General features: G+C 37.2%; 1 protein-coding gene across 2 annotated transcripts in view; it reads right to left on the bottom strand.

Moving 5' to 3' along the window:
- LOC150083226 (V-type proton ATPase subunit e 2-like) overlaps positions 1-25,556 on the bottom strand; it is a 122,070-nt gene that overhangs the window by 45,625 nt on the left and 50,889 nt on the right. The gene's annotated exons all lie outside the window — the stretch shown is intronic.

Below are 25,556 nucleotides of genomic sequence, written 5' to 3'. Positions count from 1 at the left end.
CCCCTGACATGTTGATACAAATAATAGTCATCTAGTTAATTTAAAAATTTTGTTCCCCATGTTGAGTTTCCTTCCCATTTACTCCAATCAATTAGAAGCAAATTGAAATCACCTATAATTAGACATTGACGCTTACTTGCCCATTCCATTTGCATGAAGAGGCTTTCATCATAATCTTCACAATCATCTGGTCTGTAGATTACTCCTGCTCGCATTATACCTTTGTTTCCAACTATCTCACACCATACAGATTCTATACTAGCACGTGAAACGTCTGAATCCGGGAAAGCTATCGTTGCACTCAGGCTGCTTCTGATAAGAAGCATTACCCCAACACCCCTTCTATTTACCCTATACTTCCTAAATACATTATACAAGCCATACTGAAACTCATCATCCCCTATTTCCGGGTGGCTCCACGTTTCCCTAAGCCCTATAATGTCCAAGTTACTTGTTTAACCAGCAGTTCGAATTTGCTCACTTTATCGACAACACTTCTAACATTACTATATAAACAATTAAGACTTACTGTTCTCGTATATTTAATAACCCTAACACAACCCTTGAAGTTTTTTAGGCTCTCTTCCGTGGCATTAGCTACCTGCTCACTTGAAACGTTTCTGCCCCCAGAACATCTAAATATGTCCAGTTGGGGTAACAGATAAGAATTCTTGAGGTATGTGCAAGAATTACTTTAACCAATATTATCTATAAATGCATGTCAGTATTACCCACATCCCCCCCCCCTAACTAGCAGTTTCCTTGAACCTTTAAGGTATCCTCGATATACTGGCAAAAACTTTTGCACCACCTTCGTTTAAGTTCCGTCTCTACAAAACAAATTCCTTCTACCTACAAGTGTGGGCCAAGCTGATAGAAATTTCCCCCCTAAAGACTTGCGGAGTCCAAGTCTTGAGTTAATCCACAAGGCTTTTAACATGTAATCCCTCCTATCATGTCTGGGAAAAATTGCAGACACAGACATTGTGGCCTAGCTCGCGGCATTTCCTCAGCATGGTCCTATTTTTTTTCCAACAAATGGTGAGATTGTGTACGTTTAATGTCATTAGTCCCCACATGAATAATATTCCCTCCCCTCCCCTTAAAATCTGACAATCTGTTGGTTACATCATTAATAGTTGCTCACTGCAGACATACCCTGGTTCTACTCCACCTATCCTTATTACAAAAAATATTCCCCATTTCCCTGACAATAGTCTCCTAATAAAACAAAGTCCTTTTCAACCAAAGTAGTTTGCAGTTGGTTTTTCTGTTTTGAGGCCCGAATCGAGAATGCATCACTTGGTAGATTGCTGGAGTCTTCAGTCCCTGACGAGCTCCCAGATGCATTATTCTCGAGGGCAAGCACCCATTTTTCAGTGACTCAAATTGTTCCATCAGTGCACCAAATTGTAATGTAAGATCGGTGCACACCTTACATCAATCGCAAAGAAAAGAATTCCCAGGTGAGCTATGATTTGTCACCAGATCGACCTTGGAAAACATTCTACAGGTTCTGCAATGGATAAAATCATGACTCACCCATAAATCGCCATCGGCTATTTCCGTGTACGTCACAATACCCTGTGACGTGTTTACGGCATATCTCTTAATTACCATTATAAAATTAGCTAAATATCAATGAAAATTAACTTTAAAAAATGATATCTTTAATATTATAAAAATCATACTGTTACAGGAAAATCTATAACAAAATAATCCAACAATACAGTAAATAAATCGAATATTTAAAACAATAATCCAATCTACTTAACTGAGGAGCCCTGATGAAGCATGTGCTCACCTCGAATGCCAACACTCGAATTGAGTGTTGGCATTCAAGCAGAAGAATCCTTTTTGTGAGATATAAGAAAAGATTGAGTTTTAAAAGGATTGAAATCAACTGAGTTGTCTTTGACCCACTGGAGATCGGCATTTAAGGAATTGGTAGCGGATATTCAAGAAGTTGAAGCTGATTGAGCAGGGCAAGGTTTCTCAAAATGGAAAGTGGAATGCAATGTGCTATCATCGGCAAAACTATGGATAGGATTTCCAGTCAATGGATGGTCATTAATATACAAGAGGAAAAGAGTGGGGAAAAGAAATGAACCTTGGGGGACATCAGCATTAGTGGAGATGTTAGAAGACAGAGAGCCATCTACCATCACCCTCAGTGAGCGATCAGAGAGAAAACTGGATAACCAATTACAAAAAACAGTTGGCAAACTATAAGATGGAAGCTTGTTTAGAAGACCTTTATGCCAAACATGATTGAAAGCCTTTGAGATGTCAAGAGCAACTGCTTGTGTTTCACCGAACTTTTCCACTGAATTTGTCCATAAATGGGTAACATAAGCCAGAATATCACCAGTGAATCGACACAAGCAGAATCTATACTGGCGATCGTTGATCAGACGGAGGTTTCTAGGTACTTTAGGAGTTGGCAGTTTAGAGTTGATTTCTCCATTACTTTACAAAGTGATTGCAATGGGAGGGATTTGTCACCCTTTTTAGGAACTGGCTGGATATGAACAAATTTCCAAGCAGAAGGAAAAACACCATTGGAATAAGAAAGTGAAAAATGGTGCAAAGAACAGGAGTAAGTTCAGGAGCACAGGTTTTGAGAATAAGTGGAGAAATACCATCAGGACCTGAAACTTTCTTAGCATCAAAATTCGTCGAAATCCTTCTAACATCCTTTTGACAGAAGACCACAGTAGGCATTGAATGAAGCATGTTGGAAATGGTGGAAGTGTTTTTCCAAGATCATTAATACATGAGTTGGAAGAAAAATGGAATGCTAGCAAGTCAGCTTTATCCTAGGCTGAAGTGAAAACAGAACCATCTGGTATTAACAGAGGTGGGAGCAGAGATGGGCAAAAGTTGTGGCCAATAGCTTTGGCAAGAGACCAGTATGCTCAGCTACCATTAGGGCAAGAAGCAAGTTTTCTCCTCTTAGCCTGTTCAAAATCTAGTTTGGACTGATTAATAACTGCTTTACAACTGTTGCGAGCTTTGGTTACATCATTAATAGTTGCTCCCTGCAGACATACCCCGGTTCTACTCCACCTATCCATATTACAAAAAATATTCCCCAGAAAATTAAATTGAAGAATTGTAAACAAGCCAATTACAAAATGCAACACTCTTCTCTTGAACAGCCTTAGCACATTTATTGGAAAACCAAGGTTTAGATAAAGGATGAGATTTTAAAGTGGAGTGTAGAATAAAGGATTCCATTCCTACAGAAATAATTTCACTGATACAATCTGAGCAAACGTTGACATCAGAAGTTTTGAAACAGTAATCCAACCAAGGAAAAGAAATCTCGCAGGTCATCGCATTTTGCATTCTTGTAATGCCAAACAATACAAGGTTGAGAATAGCCATGAGATAAAGGCTCCATTGGAGAAGAGACAATCACTAAGTTGTGATTTGAGGTGCCTAAAGGACCACTCACTTCGACCGTTTACTTAGAAGGGTTGTTTGCGAGAAAAAGATCAAGCGTATTGGCTGTATGATTAGGATTGTCCAGTATTCTTGTAGGTAAATGAAATTTGTGCAGCGTCATTAGTAATTGCAAAAGCCTCAGCATCTTGACCAGCTGGGTTGGTGTGACTAGAAAACAGAAGTCAGCTGGAGTTGTGAACACTAAAATCACCAAAGAAAATTACCTCACTGTTAGGAAAGTTGGACTGGAGAAAGTCCAGTTGCAAAGAGAGGAAGTCAGAGAGCTCCAAGTGATTAATGGAGTTGGAAGAACTGTAGAGACAACAAATGAATTTAACCCAAATTAGGTAGACAGATTTTAAGCCAGAGAAGATCGAAAAGAGGAGATTCCAAATTACCAAGTCTCTGACAGGGAATTTCGGAACGGACATATGCTCAAGTACCACCTTTGAAGCAAAAGGAATCACACAGCAAATAATTTGGGCAACTGAGATGAGCAGTAGTTGAGTTGACCGATAACTGAGATTCTGTCAGAAAAAGTACATGGGGTTTGGCAGACCGTAATTGGAAATGGACATCGTTGAGATTAGAATCAAGACCACATATATTTGTGAAATGAACTAGGAAGTGTTTGGGAGGTTTAGATCCTTTCGCAGATAAGCTTACTCTATTACTTTGACAATTCATGGTGTATGCAATAGTAATAAAAGGTGTGGGAGGGGACTTGCTGTATGAGTTAATGAAATTTTTGGATATGGCGTACACATGGTAAGAATGTACCTAGATCCTTAACATAACGTGGCCTCGACAATGCCCCTCCCAGCTATCGGTATTATCGCAAATGCAATTAGATCGAGTTTACTACCCATTTATAACAGATTCCACTAGCAGGAACGCAATTGGAAATTGTTTTTATTGTTTTATGGTAGTTACCCCAAGAAATGTGCTTTAGTAAAATGTGAGCTAGTGATGTGTTAACAGTGTCTCTGCCTTTATGGTGTTGTTTATTCAGTTGCTACTCGTGCACAGCTTTGTTTATATGTATCTGGCGTGCCTCCTCATTTTGTAATTGTGCTTTATTCCTTAAAAATGAGTAAAATACTTAAAAGGTGTGAAAAGGAAGCATCCTGGTGAAGACACAGATTTAGAGAGGAAAAAGAAAAGCAATATTGATAGACAGAGGCAGACTGTGTCAAAAATTCTTACCTGGGAAAATTTGTAGCAGCCTCATACTAGCATTTATCGCCAAAATCACACTGGCCTTCGGCCCACCGAGGTTTCCCTGGTAAGGCTTATGGCCAGTCCACCTCTGTCGATGGGAAAAAAATATGAAATTGTGAAACACTGAGCAAAATGAAAGACCATGGGATATTGCACATGCTACAAGCATAAATGAGGCAACGCCGAGAATTAGAAAGAATGCAGAGAAAATAAAAACAACTTTCATAGCAGGAGCAACTCAAAGTGTAATAAAATCCATTAGATCAAGACACAAAGAATTGGAAGAGATGGAACAGCTGTCATCTGTTTGGATAAAAAATCAACCAAAGAACAAGTTTGCTTATGATAGAAGCAAAAGCATTAGTAATATTTTATTACGATTATTTATTGTGTTTGGTAATGTTTTGGTTACAAATGTGTGTTCAATCTTGGGTGATCAGCACCTAACTCTATTTTTTCCATAGGGCCTGTTATTTATATTGCATGAGGGTTTCTAGGAACACAACTATCGTGCTATATGAGGACTGACTGTACTTAATAGCGCAGATCAGTGTGTTAAAAAAAAAAAAAAAAAGAAATTGCTTTAAAATTTGGTATACTTGCCAGTAGTGTGTCAACCATTCTGAAAAACTGTTTCAGTTCCCGCTGTTTGAGTAAATGGTACCAAGTCAGAAGCACACGAAATTATGCCTGTACGAAGATGAAGCTATTTTTAAGTGGGTGAAGTTGATATGAGACCAAAACATGCCGATATCAGGGCCATTAATAAAAGGAAAGGCTATGGAGTACACATCTCTCCTGGGGCATAAAACATTCCAAGCCAGTTCTGGTCGACTGAGCAAATTTAAAAAGGGCCATGGCTTACTCGAAAAAGTTCTTTCTGATGAAAATGAAGTTTTCATGGAACCAGAAGACTGTACCCATTGGAAAGAAACAGCTTTGAAAAAATTATGGAAGACTATGAGCCCAAAGACATATCCAGCATTAATGAAATGGGTCTATTTTTTAAATGTTTGTTGAACAAGAAACTGATCTTCAAAAGTGATAAAAAATAGTAGGGAGATAATTAGTCTTATTTGATGCAAATATGGCTGGTAACGAAAAAGTGAAGCTTTTGGTAATAGGCAAAAGTAAACAACCCTGATCTTTCAAAGGAGTAAAGTTGTTAGAGTTGTACAACTACTACAGAAAATAACCAAATATTTTATGAAATAATTCTGAAAAGTGTACAGGCAACCCCTGTATAACACGGTACTTCTACAACAGTTTCACGACTGATAAATTGTGGCAATCCTCGCACAATACGATACTTATATAACACAGTTTCGCTCTTACACGGTTAGAGAATTGCAGTAACACGGTATTTTTGAGCATTTGTGTTATTATATTGGATGTAATTTTTAAACATTTGCATTCTTTTTTTTTGTGAATCCCTGCTGTTAACTCGCTAGTTTATGCAAAAATAAATAAATAAATTTATTGGGAAATCCACATATTTTATTTCGTCAGGAAATCCCTGTGTTAAGTTCTGTGCTATTGAACTTGTGCTAGTTTGAGACCATAAAAATGTAACTTCGAAGCATGCAGTTTGTAACTTTTAAGGTTTTTGTAAGGTTATTTTGGTTTTTATTTGATCGTTAATAAATTTTTCTGGGTATGTATTACTAAACTTTGTTCTTAAGAAGTGTATCGGAATAATTTCTTTGTTGTAAATCATGCCTAAGAAAATTAGGCATAATTTGGGTAACTACCGATTTATTTAAAGAATGGATTCTAAATTGTTTTGTGCTAGCTGTGGAAAAGTATTTAAATCGGAAAAATCTAGATTTCAAATTTTATTACTATTGGATAATGTGCCAGGCCATCCAAAATGTTGAAGTAATGTTACTACCACCTAATACAATTTCTTTAATTCAGCCATTAGATCAAGGGCATTATATCTACCTTTAAAACTCATTACATCAGAAAAATCATTACAATGGATTTTGGAAAAAACTGATTTGGAATCTATTGAAGTGATAGAGGCATGGAACCATTTTTCAATTGTGGACTGTATTGGAATTGTAGCTTTATCGCTCAAAAAAGTAACCCGACCACATGTGCGTGTTGGAAAAATGTATGGCCAGAGTCAGTTCATTCATGAAATATGGTCCAACCGGCATAAAACAGAATCGGTGCAAAGCAGAACTTGCTAAGTCGGTAGAAGGGGAAAGTTTTGATCATATGACTACTGAAGACTTCACAAATTACTGGTAGAAAAGAGGCTGGCAAAGCAGATTTGGTGGAAATGGCATCAGAGGTAAATCAAAATCAATTCAGAGGATAATAGTGCAAATGAAAATTCTGAAGTTCCAAATTTTACACTAAAAAGCATGCAGGAAAGCATAAATTTAGCTGAGCAATTAGAATCTTATTTTTTTTTTTTTTTAATGCAGATCCTTTGACTGGGAGAAACAAAGTTCAAAAGTGCAATTTACAAAGATCTATCAAGCAAAGCAAACAATCCCAGATTACTGATATTTTAAAGAGAGTAGTAGAAAGTTCAGAGGAGAGGAGAAAGATGAAGAGGAGAAAGTTCTCCTCTTCATCTGCTTAGCAGCGATGAAGAGGAAAAAAATTAAATGAACGTACATTAACTGACATATGATGTATCACAGTTTGTAAGACGTTTGTTGTTCAGTTATTACTATTTTTAATAAAATTTTTTCAATAGTTATAAAAATTATAATATTTTTAATAAAAAGCTGCCGATAGTTATAAAAAAATGATGTATTTTTGTTAGCTTTTGGAACATAACCCCACCCCTTTTTGTATTGGTTCTTAGTCCCGTATAACACAGTTTCGTACTACACAAGATTATATAGGAACCTAACTACAGTCAGTCCTCGTATACCACGATAGTTGTGTTCCTAGAAACTCTCGTGCAATCAATGCAAAATCGTGCAATATAAACAGGCCCTATGAGAAAAATAGGGTTAGGTGGCGACCACCCAAGTTTGAACACACATTTGTAACCAAAACATTACGGAACACAATAAATAATAATTTTTATAATTATAAGAATTAATATTTTATTACAACTATTACATAATAAAATATTGCTAATGCTTTTGCTTCTATCATAAGCAAACTTGTTTTTTGTTTGATTTTCTATCCAAACAGATAACAGCCATTCCATCTCTCCAATTCTTTGTAACTTAATCTAATGGATTTTAATTACATTTTGAGTTGGTCCTGCTATGAAAGTTGTTTTTATTTTCTCTGCATTCTTTGTAATTCTCAGCGTTGCCTCATTTAGGTCTGTAGCACATGCAATATCACATGGTCTTTCATTTCACTCAAAGTGTTTCACAATTTCATATTTTTTCTCTATCGACAGAGGCGGACTAGCCATAAGCCTTACCGGAGAAACCCCAGAGGCCAGTGTGATTTTGGCCATAAACCATAGTATGAAGCCACTATACATTTTCCCGGATAAGAATTTTTGACCCAGTCCGCCCCTGTTTATCGATATTGCTTTTCTTTTTCTCTCTGAATCTGTCTTCACCAGGATGCTTCCTTTTCACACCTTTTAAGTATTTCACTCATTTTTAGGGAATAAAGCACAATTACAAAACGAGGAGGCACGCTTGATACATATAAACAAAGCTGCACACCTGTAGCAACTGAATAAACAACACTGTAAAGGCAAAGATACACTTAACACCTCACATTTTACTAAAGCACATTTCTAGGGGTTACTACCATAAAACGAAAACAATTTCCAGTTGCGTTTCTGCTAGCGGAACCTGTTATAAACTGGTAGTAAACTCGATTGAATTGCATTTGTGATAATACCGATAGCTGGAATTGTGTGGGTTTTTACGTTATTATGGCGAAATGTGTTTCCCCTTCACTGATATAAAAAACATAAATACATTTTCAGAATCTTCTCTTCATTCCTATTGTGTTGCATTCGGTTGGGGTGATTCTGTGTTCGACTGCCATTTCTTGTAAACACAAAGGCGAATCGTGCATAAGCGAATTCGGTTTGTGTTATATAAGATATCGTTCCCCTATTTATAAATCGTATACGATCAAATTCGTGTAGTGTAAACACGTGTTATACAAGGACTGACTGTACTGTGTTATATGAGGGTTACCTGCACTAATATATTGTGCGCATCATGTAAGTAGTCATTTCTTAATACGTATGTATGTATTAATAAATTGTTTTTATATGTTAGAAAATGTATTCATTCCCACTTATTTTGATTTCCCATCTTTTACTATGTTTCTGAATGCTGAATTACAGTATTTTTCATGTTTAAAAGGTCATATTTCTTTATAATGATCTGTTTAACAAATTTCTTCAAGCGAATTGATTTCTTTATATAGAGGTCTGACTGTATATGTGTGCAGTGCGTGTGTGAGAATCTAATTTACTCATACGTGAATCCCGCACACAGCTCACCAAAACTCATCATGCGAGCTGCAGCATATGATCAAGTAATATCTCATGTTTGCACAAATTGCAAAAATGATCTGTATACATCTTTCATTCGCTCCCACAGGCAAAAATCTAAAGGGTTTAGGTCCAGTGATCAATACATACCACATAGTATATACAATTACACACTACATAGTTTATACTTCAGGGTTGTTAAAATTAAAGTATCCCTATGTAGAGGGCTCTGGAGCGAGTTCTAAGGCTAGTACTGAAAAGAAATTTTGACAACAGGTACAATAAAGAATGTGCTTGCATTTATTGGTAAAAAAAAATTAGTTACAAAATTTGTCACTATATGGCACTGGCAATTCAAATCACTTGAACAGCCCTACACTCGTTCAATGTGTCCTCCATTTTGGTCAACAACAGTTTCCATTCGAAGAACAGCATTTTCTACAGCAGAACGTAACATGTCAACTGGAATAGTTGACATGTTACGTCCTAATGCTGTCCTTCAGATCTGCCAGAGTTTGACATCCTTCCCGATACACCTGGTTCTTCAAAAAACCCCACAACCAGAAGTCACATAGGGTGTAGTCCGGTGATCAAGGTGGCCAACATGTCTGGAAACAATGGCTGATGACCCATTCGTCTGTAAAGTGTTGCCTTAGCAATCTTCAGACTCAACAGTGGATGTGGGGTGGCACATCATCTTGCACGAATGTGGTATCCTGAAGGCACTCATGTTGTTGAAGCTCTGGTATTGCAAAATTTGCCAATATTCATAATATCGCTGTCCTGTGACGGAACAGGTGCGAGGTCCAGGCAGTGTTACCTGTTCAAAAAAATATGGCCCAATCATGAATGTGGCCATAAATCCACACCACTGTCACTTTTGGAGAATGAAACGGGAACTCTTGGATAACTCTAGGGTTTTCTGTTGCCCAAATAAGACAGTTGTGCTTATTCACTTGCCCATTTAAGCAGAAGTGGGCTTCATCACTCCAAAGGATGTTCCATGGCCAAGTGACATCCACTGTCATTCGTGCCAGAAACTGAAGTGCATATGTGAAATGAATATCTGCATCGTCATGCCTTAGCATGTGCATTTTTTAAGGATAGTACTGCAACACCTGACGCATTACTAGTCTTAGAGTGGAATATAGCATGTCCACTTCATGAGAAACAGCTGGCACACTTGCGCTACCACCTGGAGATCAACTCGATAAATCCATGACAGCCGTAGCCACATCTTCAACATGAGGAGCCTACTCGTTTTCAACCTCTACCAGGTTGAACACCAAGATGTCTTGTCACTTCAAATTTTGCAATCATTTTGTGGACAGTACAGTCATAGGTCCACGCCTTATGTGCTTCTGATGCCGGAATTCTTTGATTCTCGCAGCTGCATTGTTGCTGTTCTGATAGTACAGCTTCACTAAAAGCACATTTTCCTGCAACGTTGTTGGCATTGCTGCTGTAGTTTGTTTGTTTGTTATTTGGTTTTTAGGAGCATTAGCAACTAAGGCCATATTGCTCCAAGGATATGCGGTGGTCATTCCCTGACCTTTCCGCATCCTCCGTATTTGGTGGTCACGGGCTCAAACCCCGGTCTAATCAAGAAGCGTGTGCTATGCACTACTGCTGTAGTGCAGGCACACATCTACTATATGATTTTGAAGAGTTATCCAAGAGGTCCCTAGAGTTTTCCAAGAGGTCCCGTTTCATTCTCCAAAAGTGACAGTGGTGTGGATTTATGGCCACATTCATGATTGGGCCATATTTTTTTGAACGGGTAACACTGCCTGGACCTCGCACCTGTTCCGTCACAGGACAGCGATATTTGCTTTTACAAAGTACAGTAGAGCTGAGTAGTGGTGCAGGCAATAACTTATGTTATTTGCATAATCATAACTAAGATAGTTACACGCCATACAGTGAAATTTTGTAACTAATTTTTTTTTCCAATAAATGGCGAGCGCATTCTTTATTGTACCTGTTGTCCAAATTTCTCTTCAGTACAAGCTTTAGAACTCGCTCCAGAGCCTTCTACACGTAAGGATACTTTAATTTTAACAATCCTGTGTTACACACCACCAGGCATCTCTCATATTGTGGACTTATACTTCATAACTGGGTTGTCACTATTGCAACAACAGGGTACCTGCCCACCCACCCACCGATGAGTAAGCCAACAAGCTTCAAAACAGTGCCGCCTGGGTAGTGGTATCTGCCAAGAATAAGTAACATTAGTCTTCTCCACTGGTGAAGTGTTACTTATTCAAAACAGTGCAATACCTCGGCCACTCATTGTGAGGATATCCACAATATGAGATACAATTAAAATGATGCTAATTATCGACTTGGACAGTTCACCACGAACAAATCATGGTGAAAATGCACTGACCCATTCAGTAGTCAATAATGCTTAACAATGCTTTCTTTATGGAACATTATCCTCCATAATCTTCACTGGACACACCACTGGATATTCTTCACATACCATGAGGAGACTACTCTGTATTGCCCTCAGTGTGGAAAATGTTTTTGCAATTTAGAAAACTTGGCTAATAACTTGTCAATTCTGAACTCTGCAGTTGGAAATTTTGTTAGGTATTCAGAAACAGCATTTCCTTTGCAAAATTCATAAACGATATTCGCATATTCAGAATTTGTAAAAGGCACCTTGAAAGTAACAATGGAACACAAAAGGAATGACAGCACACATAATATGGCTCTGTACACCGCAAGTGCTCCATCAGTCTACATTCAATCAAAATTATGCAGGCACAAAGTTCTGAGTGCAATTTGCAAAGGTACATTGCAGAGAACCTATCAACATTACCTAACTCTAATTATTCAGACTAACCACAGTTCACGTGAACTTTTCTTACTCATAATTACTACAGAAATCAGCTCCTGAAGTTAGCTGAAATTTTTTATTTTTATGTTCAAATTGTATTTAGATTTTACAATTTCTAAATTAAAATTTTGCTTAATCAACTGCTTTTATGGAAAAGTTGTTCCTGCTTTAGGCTAAAAATGTTATCCATGTACTTTTGAAATGAAATAAACTGATTTTATTTGAGAAGAATTTTAAAAAAATCCACAACACTTGTATGTGATGATGCTTCTCTTCAGTAAGCATCTGGCTGTGTGCAACTTCTGGGGATGCAAAGGCAGTTTGTGCCATCTCTACTGACTCTAAAATGCTGTAGACCCATAAGCTTGATTTCTGTTCAGGTGGAATTAATGGAGTAAGTAGCCAAAGAACTAATGTAGGATTTCTTCATAGGAATTCAGAAATCACAGCATGGGTTTGTTATAGGGAGACCTTGTCTAACCAGTCTGATTAGCTACTATGATGCAGTAAAAAAGAACTAGATACAAAAAAATCATTCTGATATCACACACCTTAGATTTCAGCAAAGCATTTGACACTGTTCCACATGAAAGACTGCTGTACAAATTGGAGTAATGACATTAGTGGCAAGTTCCTGCTGTGGATAAGGAGATGGTTAAATGGTAGTAGGAGACAGAGGGTGGTTATTAATGGGCACTGCTCCTTTCTTGGACTAATGTTATTAGTGGAGTCTCTGAGGGTTCAATGCTGAGTCACTTACTGTTTTCAGTATTTATTACCAATATTTTTTATTATTATTAGCCATACAGTGCAAGGAAGCCTGAGGCTTTTGCTGCACCAACCAAAAAAAAAAAAAAATTCTGAGTTACCCTGAGAGAGAGAGAGAGAGAGAGAGAGAGAGAGAGAGAGAGAGAGAGAGAGAGAGAGAGAGAGAGAGAGAGAGAGAGAGAGAGAGAGAGAGAGAGAATCACCAAGCAAGAGAAGAATGATATCCGACTCAGGACCCTGGGTGTGCCAAGCTCATACTCACCAGATTTTGTAATACCACACAGTTGACATGTTAATCTGGGATTATCACTATCCATATGCTGTATCTTGCATTTATCAATGTTAAACTTCAACTGCCATTTCTCAGCCCATTGGCCTAATTTGCTTCCCTCTTGTTGCAGCAACTTAACTTGATTAATGTCATTAACCATCTTGACAACTTTTGTATCATCTGCAAAATTAGACATTAAGCCTGATATACCTTCATCAATATCATTAATAAATATTGAAAACAACAATGGGCCCAGCAGTGAAGTCTGGGTGGCCTCCACTAATAACATTGGTCCACAAAGAGCAGTGTCCACTGATAACCAATCTGTATTTTCTACACAACCATCCCTTTATCCATAGTAGTAAATTATCCTTAATGCTAAAAAGCTCCAATTTGTTCAGCAGTCTTATGTGCAACAGCATCAAAAGCTTTTCTGAAATCCAAATATGTGATATCAAAATTATTTTTTTACATCCAGTTCCTTTGTTACTGCACTATAATATCCAATCAAATTGGTCAGACAAGATCACCCTTTAACAAATCCATGTTGCAAGTACAGTATAAGTTCATACCTGTCTAGATGATCCTGCATTACCTCATTAACCAGAGACTCCATTATTTTCTCCAGAACAGAAGTTAAGCTAACAGAGAGATCTGTATTTATACATTATTATTATTAGCCATATGGTGCAAGGAAACCTGAGGCTATGCTGCACCAGCCAAAACAAATTTCTGAGTTACCCTGAGAGAGAGAGAGAGAGAGAGAGAGAGAGAGAGAGAGAGAGAGAGAGAGAGAGAGAAAGGAATCACCAAGCAAGAGAAGAACAATGATACCCTGCTCAGAACTCTGGTTGTGCCAAGCCCATACTCACCAAATGTGAGCCCCCGGGGTAATGCCAGCCTTTGATCTCCTTTGTGAATTGGGAGTACATCTGCACATCTTCAGTCCCTATGGACTGAAGATGTGCAGACAATAGGGACTCCCGAATCCAGTGATGCCTCTCTTTATTATGGCAAATGGTTTACTTACCTCCTTCACTACTTCCCTTAATATAATTATATTAAGAGAAGCATCCACCCAGGTGCCTTTTTTACACTGAGCTTCAACAATTCCTCTTCTACTTTTCTCTCAGTTATCACAAACTCATTTAGCTTCCCATTAGATTCTGATGAACTTCTGGAATTCCCTTAAAAAAAAAAAAAATTCATTTGTGAATGTACATGTAAAATACCTATTCAGTTTGTCAGCAACCTGAGTAGGATCATCAACAGTTAACCATTGTTGTCAAGTGGGCCAATGTGATTCAACCTCTAACTTCTACTTTCTAGTATAAGTAAACAGGTCTTTGCTGCATTTCTTGGCATTCTTTTCCAAAAAACCTTTCATAATTTGCCTTAACTTGCATAACCTCCTTTGTGACTTGATTACAGACTAGTTTATATCTACCATAGGCTTCTGTATCAACAGATAATTATAATTTATCCGTATCCCATGCATTTTTATTCTCAGCCAAAAGTCTCAGTTCATCTAACATCCATTTTCATCTAAGCCTGGAATGGTATTTCTTAGTTTGTATGAAAAACCTATTAGCTTCTACGATTACTTCCCTGAATGCTTCCCGTTTAGCATTTGCTGGTAGCAACAAATGCTGAACATTTGATAGTCCTGCTGTATAGAATTTAAAAACTGTCTGAGACCACTGTAGTCATCCTTACCGAAGCAAATTCCCTTCCCATTATCCTTGACGGTAGTCATGTCCTTAAGTAAGTCCCACATTAGCCTATTGTGATCACTGCCACCCAGATGGTCTTTTACCTGCAGGTTCTCACTGCTGATAATCAGATCAAGAGTACCGCTTTCTCTTGTTGCTTCCCTAACATGCTGCTGTAGAAAACAGTCATCCAATAAATCAGCAAAAGCGTTGCTAGTTGTGTGACAAACCAACAGCTCCAATCCATAACTGTCAAGTTAAAAAAATTCCCCATTATAAGACATTCTGATTTACTGGTGTACTCTATTTCTTTGTATAGCTGTTTGTTTTACTCATCACTGTCATTAGGCCTATAACACACTGCTACTATCATTTTTGTTTTCCCAGTGCTTATATTACACAAAACTGATCCAACATTGCAATGGCCAACCATGTTGACTGGATGCACTGCCTTAGATTTAATATGCTGCTTAACTAAGAGCAAGACCTTTGCCCTCTCCTGTCTATCCTTTCTGTACACATTGTACTCCCTTTACTGTCTATATGCAAATTCTGCCTCCCTTATCTCTGAGTTACACCAAGTCTGATATTCCCAAAATGTCTGCATTTGATGATTTTCAGTACTTCAAATTCATCAGACTTATTTACAATGCTTGTAGCATTAGTGTACATTTAAGTATATATGTATGTTCTTACTCTTAGTTACCCTAACACGGAGTGTATTTACTCTTCCATGATGACCCACAGCAGGGCTCGAAATTCCTGACACTTTGCTTTCCAAGCTGCTTCATTTACCAATAAAAGCAGTGCAAGAATCACTTTCACTTCTGCTTGTGGCTCTAGTTAATGTATTAGTTTGTGTAATTCCCCAAGCTATCAGTTTTTCGACCTAGCTACTACTGCCTCAAGAGCATCAGGAAATATTCTTGCACCGCTATTTAAGTATATCCCACCTCTATAAAATCCATCCCAATAAATCTCTCCTGTTAACAAGCAATTTATTATTTTGAAAAGAATGTTATGATCCCTTCTATTTAAGTGTATCCCATCTCTATAAAATCCATCCCAATAAGTCTCTCCTGTTAACAAGCAATTTATCATTTTGAAAAGAATGTAATAAGCTACCAACAAAATTTCTCGCTACTTCATAACCTCTCCTCAATGTTTATTAATAGTGAAATGGTTAAAGCAACCACTAACAGCCTTCCATTGAACAACACCTCTGGGTCTGACACGATTCCTATTTTTATATTTAAATTTGCCAGCCCCTTTCAAGTTTTTTGGGCTGTTTTCTCTGCTCCCTTTGAAGTAAATTCCCATAATTTCCTACATGAATGACTACTACTGCATTTTTGGCCCTCGTTTCTCCCTTAGTCAAACATCTATATTTAATAGGAAATTAATTCTTTGCTTTGGAAAAATGCATCCAAAAACCATATCAGTAAGAATACCTCAAGGGAGGTGGCACTATCCGCTGTTCTTTAATATAGCCACTAATTAAAAATAACCTCCCCTAACAACCCATGCAGATTATTTGAAGATCTGGTCTCATTGCATTCTGTGGAAGAATCTAGGACAAATAATGTTTTTATAAATCAATGTTTAGCAACCACTGACTTACTTCTTTCTTTTGGCCTTACTCTAAACCTTCAAATCTACTCATCTCTAAATAACTACAATATCTTTTCTGCTTCAGTTTTCTCTCATTTGCAGCACTGTAATTCAAAAGGTTTCAGTATATAAATATTGCAGTATATCTTTTGATTCTAAATCCACATTTAAAACTTGCCTTCAGAATGCAAATTAAATTAAGTGCACTCAGAGCCTGATACAAAATCGAATTCACATTTCTGATCAAGCCATAAAAACAGTGAAGTACTTAAAAACTCATCCAATCATGATCTATGTCATTTGGTCTGCTGCTAAAATATCCAATCTTTCTTTTCTTCTGTCTGCAGAATTCCAAATTTTTGAATGTGACAAATGGTAAGGCCAGTAACTTGTTAACCTGGTCCAAATTAGAAGTACATAAGTCTCCTAACTATATTATACTCCTATTTCTAAATTAATTGTTCTTTATTCTCTGAGGACCTTCTCTAAAATGTAAATTTTAATTCTGTTTGTATCTATCTGGAATAAAATTGGTATCAAAGTCCCCTCAGAATATAAAATGACAATGGTACAGATGTTTTTGTTTGTTACCAGTAAAGTCTATCATTCTAGTGTTGTTGCTGCCAACATTCTTCATGTACAGGCCCAACTGTTAATATTTCTCTTTTTTTTCATGCCTACTTTTGTGTAATATTCAAATTGAAACTGATATTTATCCATTGTGTTAGATGCATAAGTAATCTTCAAACTGTAAATTTGTTCTGTATGCATGCAATTCTTTAAATTGTTGTAATCCAGTCTTATGTTTGTTATATTCATTTCAATGCAAGACTCTTCTGGCCCTGTGCTGTCCTGGGCAGGTAGCTCTTCCTTGTGAGTGTAATTTTTTTGATGAGTGACTAATAAAGTGATATTTATTTCTTTATTCCTAATGATGGAGTACTTCACAAGACTCTTCACTAGAAAGTGCACAATGTGCAGGTTTGCCGTCACAATGCCAGCATCAATTTCCTGAAGAACTGTTTTATAGTATTCCTATAAAACCCTACGAACACCTGCGAATTCCGATTCACAGGTGTTCATAGCATGGCAGACACATTATGTTTAGCTCCTGTATTATTGTGTCAGAAGGATTTATTTAGTGTTATTAGGGCTCTTTTTCTTTCACTCTGCTTAGGCACCCTAGCCGAAGCTTTAGGGAGGTGGCCATTGCTTTGCCTGACCACCACAGTTCTATCCTCGCTAATTTGACTGGGGCTGTTTTCCCCCTTCTGTGACCTTGGACAGATGTCGCATCAGAGATATCAGTTTCACCATTTTGTGCCTTGGGTGTTTACTCCCTTCTTACACTTACTGTTGTCCAGTGCCAGCATTGTTTGTTTTAATAGCACACATATGTCACAAGTTTTCACCGTTTACATAAAGATAGAGAGAGAGAGAGAGAGAGAGAGAGAGAGAGAGAGAGAGAGAGATAATCTTTAATGCCCTTCACGGCCAAAAAGCCAGGGGTTAAATCTTCTGTATGCCCATTTTCTGCCAAGATCAGTTACCAGACTGCAAGAATATGACCTGAAGAGTCTACTACTGCCTGTTCTCCTGGACTCCTCAAAGACTGAAGAGGTTTCAAGATAAACTCTTCTTTTGTCTCACATTGAAAAGGAGGCAATTGTCCCTCTGTATAAAGGCAATGGTCAGGCCACGCCTTGAGTACTGTGTACAGGTCTGGAGGCCTCATTTTAGGAAGGATGTAGATTTGCTTGAGCATGTACAGAGAAGGGCAACAAGATTGGTGAGGGGAATGAAGGGATCCTCTTACCAAGAGAGGCTTAAGTTCTACAAATTGCAGTGGCTGGAGACTAGGCACCTGCGCGGTGATCTGATTGAGGTGTATAAGGCCTTGAATGGGTTGAGCACGCTGAATTCTGATGGGATCCTTCCACTTGTTCCAGATTACGAACCTAAGGGGGCATGAATTCAAATTAAGAAAAGACAGATGTAGAATAGATGTGCGGAAATTTGCCTTTAGCCAGCGGGTGGTTAATTGCTGGAACAAACTTCCATCTGTCGTTGTGGAAGTTGATTGGTTAAATAAATTTAAGGAGGAACTGGACAGGCATTTGGAGGGAATGGTGTGATTTTTTTTTTTTTGGCTGATGCTGCATAAGCTCATACACTTGCTTTCTTGCATCACATGCCACTGCTGCCACTACTACTACTTCTACTATTAAATTTGCACTACACATATATTTTGATTTTGGTTAACATGGATGATAAACAACTCTCTGCAGCTGAAAACTTTCCTCCGTTGCCATCTTCTGGTGAGATCTCAACACCTCTGACCCTTCAAGTGCCATTGACTCAATCACCGGAACCATCTGTTACCTCTCAGGAAAGTTCATCTTCAAGTGATTCTCTTTCACAATCTACTCTTGATAAAGAAATTCAGAAGGATCTCCCTTGGAGTAATAAACTTAGAACTCCAGATGAGAAAAATAATTTGACAAATGCTCAGGCAAGTGATCCGGGACAGAATGTTCTTACTTTATATGACAGAACTGCAAAAATTAAATGGGATCTCTAGTTTCCTTTCTTAAGAAGGCAACAAGATTACCAAGTAATCAGGTTACATTATAATGGATAAATGGCTCAATTATCCATTATATCCGAAGGCAACAAGATTACCAAGTAATCAGGTTACATTATAATGGATAAATGGCTCAATTTGGAGACAGTTGCAACTTATCTCCTTGTAGAGAATGAAAAGCTAAAGGCCCTAAACATAGAAATGAATACACGTACCAATCTTTTGGAAAGAGTTACAAATACATTTTCCAGTATAACAACAAATATGTCTTGTTTGGTCCAATGATCTGTTCGTGACAGTGCCTCTACAGACAAACCTACATTGAGACACTATGTGTCCCCTGCGCCGATTATCACGGATGATTCAACTTTGCAGGAAGACATAGCTACTAATACCTCTCCTGTCTGGACTGTTGCTGATGCTGCCCGTTCCGCTGCAAACGTTTCTAAAGTGAAACCTGACAACGTCTTAATTCTTAGAGCTTCTGAAAACAGTGACTGTAAGTCAAGTGCTGACATTAAGACACTGGTGGCCAAAACTCTTAAATTGGATTTAAAAAAATGTTAAGATCAAGTCTCTTAGGCTAGTGAAGAACAAAGGAATCTTGCTGGAAGCGGCCTCTAAAACAGATCTTGAGTGTTTGTCCTCCTTGGAGTCCTTTACATCTGCAGGTATCAAGCTCAGGTGTTCTTCGCAAGGGAAACCCCACTGTGCTGATTTTTGATGTCCCAAAGGAATTGACATGTGACGAGATACTTGAAAATTTATATAATAAAAATCTTGGCGATTCTGATTTTACATTTGAGGAGGTTAAGAATGGAACTTTTCTTTCACTTTTCAACTCAAGCAAAGTCAAATTCATCTGTAAACTGGGCTGTTAGTTTTTCTCCCAGGATTTACAAACATATAATTACTTTGGAGCGCATAGACCTTATACCATTGTGACGAAATGCCTTCACTGCTTGGGATATGGTCACACCGCTCAGTACTGCATGCACAAGTCCCCGTTTCGTAATCACTTTGCGCATAGTGGCCATGTGTTTAACGAGTGTCCTAATAAAAATGAAGAGCCATTGTGTATCAATTGTAAGAGAGGAAAACGTGACTTTCCCCATTCGGTGAAAGATAGCAACTGTCCTGTCTACAAAAAGGCCTTGGAAACAGTATAACTGAGGATTGCCGATGAGTAATACACCCAATTCCAGTGTATATAGTGTAAATAATTCCCCTGCTGGTGATGTTAATAGTATGAACTTGCCTACTGTTCATTCTATTAATCTGAAACTTAAGCAGATCAACGGGCATCATTCTAGAGTTGTTTCAGAAGAGATTAGATTAACAGCAGAACAAAACTCAATCGACATCATTACTATCCAAGAGCCATATTTTGCTAAAGGGCGAATGGGAGATTGTTCAAAGATCAAGGGTTATTCTCTTTCCACCCGTGTAATCCAACCTGTTCACCAGGAACCGAAGACTTGTATTGTTGTATTAAACGACAAAATTGATGTAACTGTCATTAATGGTCTCTGTCACCAAACTACAACTTGTATCCTTGTCACATATTCTACCATGACCTTTTATATCATCTCAATATACTGCCCTCCATCTGAAGACTTAAATAATTCGTTAAATTATCTAGAATCCACATTGAATTTTCTGGGTCCTCATAATGTCCTTATTTCAGTGGATGTAAATGCCAAGTCTAAGTTTTGGTTTAGTGCATGCTCTGATGCTTGAGGACAGTTACTGGAAGAATTTATTATTAATAATAACATGAAGATTTTTAACAGACCTCAACAGTTTACTACGTTCTCCAGCTTCTCTGGCGAATCAAACATTGATATCACTTTCTCAAATTCCTTCTGTAATCTAGCTATCAACGATTGGACTGTACATACAGCCTAACTGGACAACTAGTGACCATCAAGCAATTTCTTTCTCTGTCTCCATACCTTCTCGACCCTCAGTTTCGAGTATCTGTGTGCCTGATTTCTCCAAACTGACTAACTCTCGTTTTGATGCTATGTGACTGAAGCTGCGAACCATCTGATTCAAAAAATTCTGATGAATGCATCATATAAATCATCAAGGAAAAAACATATCAATTCCAGATTTTGTTCCTGGTGGTCACCAGAATTGTCTTCGCTTCGGAAACAGGTCCACCACGCTCGATGCACATAATCAGCATAATCGTCATTTGTCTCCGGCTGATGTTCGCACCTTTTATAATTGTTACATTGGTCTCGAGAAACGGTATGCAAAGGCGATTGCTACCAGAAAGAAGGAAACATGGACAGAATTTGTGCACAACGCTGGTAATGCAGACCTGTGGGGGCTACTTTATAAAATTGTAAGAAATAAATTATTTACACAAGAAGTGTATGGATTGATTGTATACAATGGTTTGGAGACCTTTAACTGAACAGATTCTGTAAACGTTATTCTAGATAATCTTTTTCTACAGGATGTGTACTCTGATTCTGATTTTCACACTAACATTCGTTCTGCCAATATTCTTTCTTCAATTAAGACTGAGCCTTTTAGCGGCATCGAGTTGGACACCGTGGTCAAGCAAGTGAAAGTTAAGAAATGCCCAGGAATAGACATGCTGGAGAGTACCTTTATTGCGCATCTTGCCAAGATTAAGCCCACTTTTACCAATTTTCAAGAGCATCTCAATAAATATTTAGATGCTGGAACTTTCCCAGATCTGTGGAAAATTGCCCTTATCAAGCTGATTAGGAAACCAGACAAGCCTCCTCAGAAACCAAGGTCTTATCAGCCTATAGCCTTATTGGCCAACCTTGGTAAGCTATTAGAATGTTTAATTGTCCTGAGATTAAACTTGTTATTAGAACGGGGACTAATTGCACTTAATCAATATGGATTCACTTCTGGAAGGTCCTGCGAGGATGCCCTTGTTGACTTCATTTCTTCTGTTGAACACTCCAGTTTCAAGTATACGCTTGCTATCTTTATTGACTTTGAGGGTGCTTTTGATTCTTTTTTTTTTTTTTTTTTTTTTGATTTGGTAGTTGTTGGCTAATCGGCTTCTGTGGCCATATTGCACCTCCCAAGGTTTTTGCAGTACTTTGATCCAAGCCCGAGGCGGGAATTGAACCCGCGACCTTTGGGTTGCCGGGCAGGTACTTTACCCACTCGGCTAGCCCGGTCGGCTGCTTTTGATTCCTTTTGGTGGGAAAGTGCCCTCAAATGTTTATGCCATGCTGAATGTTCCCGGCAACTTTATCTTCTAATTAAGAGCTATTTTTCTAACAGACTTATCACCATCAGATCTAAGTACAGACAAATTTTGCGTTGGGTCTTTCGAGGGTGTCCTCAAGGCTCCATTTTGGGACCTCTTTTCTGGAACTTGGTTTTGCAAGGTTGGATTACCTGAACCTTTGATAACGTGAAGATCATCTGTTTAATTTTTGTATAGTTGTAAAGACACTTTTTTTTTTTTTTAATCAATTTTTGGCTCTAACTTTGTTGGGCTCTTGGCATTCCTCTCTTCTGCTGCGCTGGTAGCCCCTGGTATACCTCCCCATGGTAGTGGTGACACGTTTCTGACTTGCTGATTCCGGGTAGCCAAACAGCCAGTTAATTTCTACAGAACCCTGTATCTTAAAAGTGAAACGAGGCGGAGATGAACTAAAGTTCAAGGTGCCACCCTACACAAATACATACATACATTATAGTATTCCTAGTTGATTCTTTTTCCATGCAGGAAAAATTCATAATGAATGATTTCCTGCAAGTCAAAAAATACGATAAGCACAATCTTTGTATTTGACTGAGATTGTCTTGCTTTCTTTGGCAGCTTTGGAGACAACAGTCTTCATTAAGAAGACTGGACATTTGTTTGTTTCATGTCTAATACACTTGCATTTCAACACCAATAATGGTGGAAGAATCAAAGTATGGGGCAGCAGCACATTTACAAGAACCCGACATGCAAGAACTTGCTCCTCTCACTGATTATCAGTAAAAACAAACTTGGCTGAAATGTGTCACAGTCCAAAAAAATCTTGTGCTAATTTCCAAGCAATGCAATTTGCAGAACTGAAGTCTTTCATGATAAAGGTACTCTTTTGTGTCCTTGACTAATCTTGTTGCTCTTCCATGCATCCATTCTAACAGGTCCACATCCTTCCTAAAATGAAGCTTCCACACCTTATACAGTATTCACATACATAATGGTATTTTCCAACTTGTCCTCACTGGCAAAATTCCTGTATATCATTGATAGAGCCCCATGAGTCACCCTAGCAGCCTGTTTGCACTGCTCAGAACTTTATCTGACTGTACAATTAGCTCTGAGTCTTTTTCATTTTTCACCACCTTGAGCATGTTACCACCCAACTGGTAAGTTATTCTCTGATTACTGCTACCCACATGCAATACCTTATGTTTCTTTTTGGTTCATATAAAAAGATCTGTCAAGCATAAATATCATTAAAATTGGACAAAATAGTAATCCAACAATTATTATTTCTTTCGCCATAAATTTGTTTGGAAAAAATAAATAGCAAAATTTTTACTGTATTAAAACTACATTTAACTCATAGATTAAATGAAATTTTAGTGCAGCATTATTAGTTTCAGACTGTCAGTACACATTTTGCATGCATTGTTATTTAAGACTCATGAATGTGGTGTCAATTAAGTGGTGTCACTTGTGAAGAGATGTATATACAGGGTGTTTCAAAATTGCATATTCACACTAAAAATTTATATTTAATAAACAACAGGCACCAATTTAACTTTCTTAAACTCATTTTGTAGCTTAAAAATAGACAACTTTTTTTACAATAATTTAATATTTATTTTAGCATTAGTTGAGGCATATGATGCAAGAAAGCAAGATTTTAGAGCATCAGTCAAAAAAAAAAAAAAAACCCTTTTCCATTTCACCCATCTGGTCACAGTCCAAATGTTTTTCAGCCTTAAATTTATTTAAGCTATCAACAACAGGTGGAAGTCTATTCCACAACAGATGGAAGTCTATTCCAGCAATCAACTACCCACCTCTAACTGATGGAGAGTACCCAATTAAGTTTCAAAGAAAGAAATGCAATTATAAAATGGTACTGGAAATGTGAAAATGTCAATGAAGTTCAGCATGCTTGGAAATCATGATATGGAACAAAAGTACCCACACGTTTAACAATTACTCGTTTGCAGGATAAATTTGAGGAGCATGGAACCATTCAGAACATCTAACTTAGCATGTGACAGGAAGAGGACATTAAGAAGTAATGAAAACGTTGAAGCTGTAAGAAATGCAATATTGTGCACCCCAAGAAAATCAACAATACAGTGTTCACAAGAGCTAGGTTTAAACCATACAAGTGTTTTAAGAATGATGAAGGAATTAAACTTTAAGTCATTTATACCTCAATTAGTGCATGCAATCCAGGAAAATGATCCAGATTGACGATTGCAATTTTGTGAGCAGTACATTCGCCAGATCTCACTTTAGATTTTTTTTGGTTGGAGATACTTGAAAAATCGGGTTTACAGTCACAAACTGCAAACATCGGAGGAATTGTGGATGAAACTTCAACAAGCAGAAAAAATTTCACCTGATTTGTGCATTGCAGTATGTATATCTGCTGAAGATAAATGCTGCTCGTGCAATAATGCTGATGGAGGGCATTTTGAACAATTAAAATAAAGTTTTATTGTTGTAAAAAAAAAAATATATATATATATATATTTTTTTTTTTGCCATACTACTGGCTTATGTTTTATTTTATTTAATTTAACATATTGGATGTATTTCAGCTTCATATGGAGGAATTGCATGTCGCTGCCTCTAATGAATGCTTAATTATTTATTTATTTCATTATAATCTAACTTTATTTAATATAATTCAATGATAGTATATATATATATATATTGTTCATTAAATATAAATTTTTAAAGTGTGTATACATAATTTTGAAACATCTATTTTCTCTCTATAATTATATAGAGAGAAAATAGACCAAAAAAAAAGAAAGATTATACTTGAGGAGAACAATAAATATTATACAATCATAATTAAACTGAACAGCTAAGTTTCAAGAACATGAAACTACATAGTTTTATTAAGTGATGTATAAAGTTATAATCTTAGTAATTACTTGACAAGAACAATATTTTTCTCTTCAGTTAATGACAGAAAAAAATTCAACTGATTTAAAAAAAAAAAAACAGAATGCACCTGAAAAATAAACACACTGCATACATCACCTAACTTGCAACGAAAGTATAATATTGGATGTTTATGCATTACTTAATAAGAAAGAGTTCAATTGATATCACATTTTTAGTGCATGTTTTGTTGGTCCCTGGAAAGTTTTTAAGATCAATCATTGCCTCCTCCCTCCAACCACAGAAATCTATTCATATAAATGAAAGTATATTTTGCATATTACTCTAGAACAAAAAGTTAGTTCAAGGCCAAAATTTTAACTTATATTCCTGCTGGCCCTTGGGAAAATATCAAGTCTAGTTATGTTTTCACAGTGCTCATTTCTCCATCTCCATAAAAATCAGCATAAATGAAAGTATGTTTTTTTTATTAATTGACCAGGATTAATAAAATCCTGGTTGATTAATAAATTTGGTAGTGTGGATTGCTACCAAATTTTCA

The sequence above is a fragment of the Mastigoproctus giganteus genome, chromosome 7, assembly GCF_048544385.1.
Source record: "Mastigoproctus giganteus isolate SK-2022 chromosome 7, ASM4854438v1, whole genome shotgun sequence".
NCBI lineage: Eukaryota > Metazoa > Arthropoda > Arachnida > Uropygi > Thelyphonidae > Mastigoproctus > Mastigoproctus giganteus.
The sequence above is the reverse complement of the archived record's forward strand: the minus strand, read 5'-3'. Positions and strand labels throughout refer to the sequence as shown.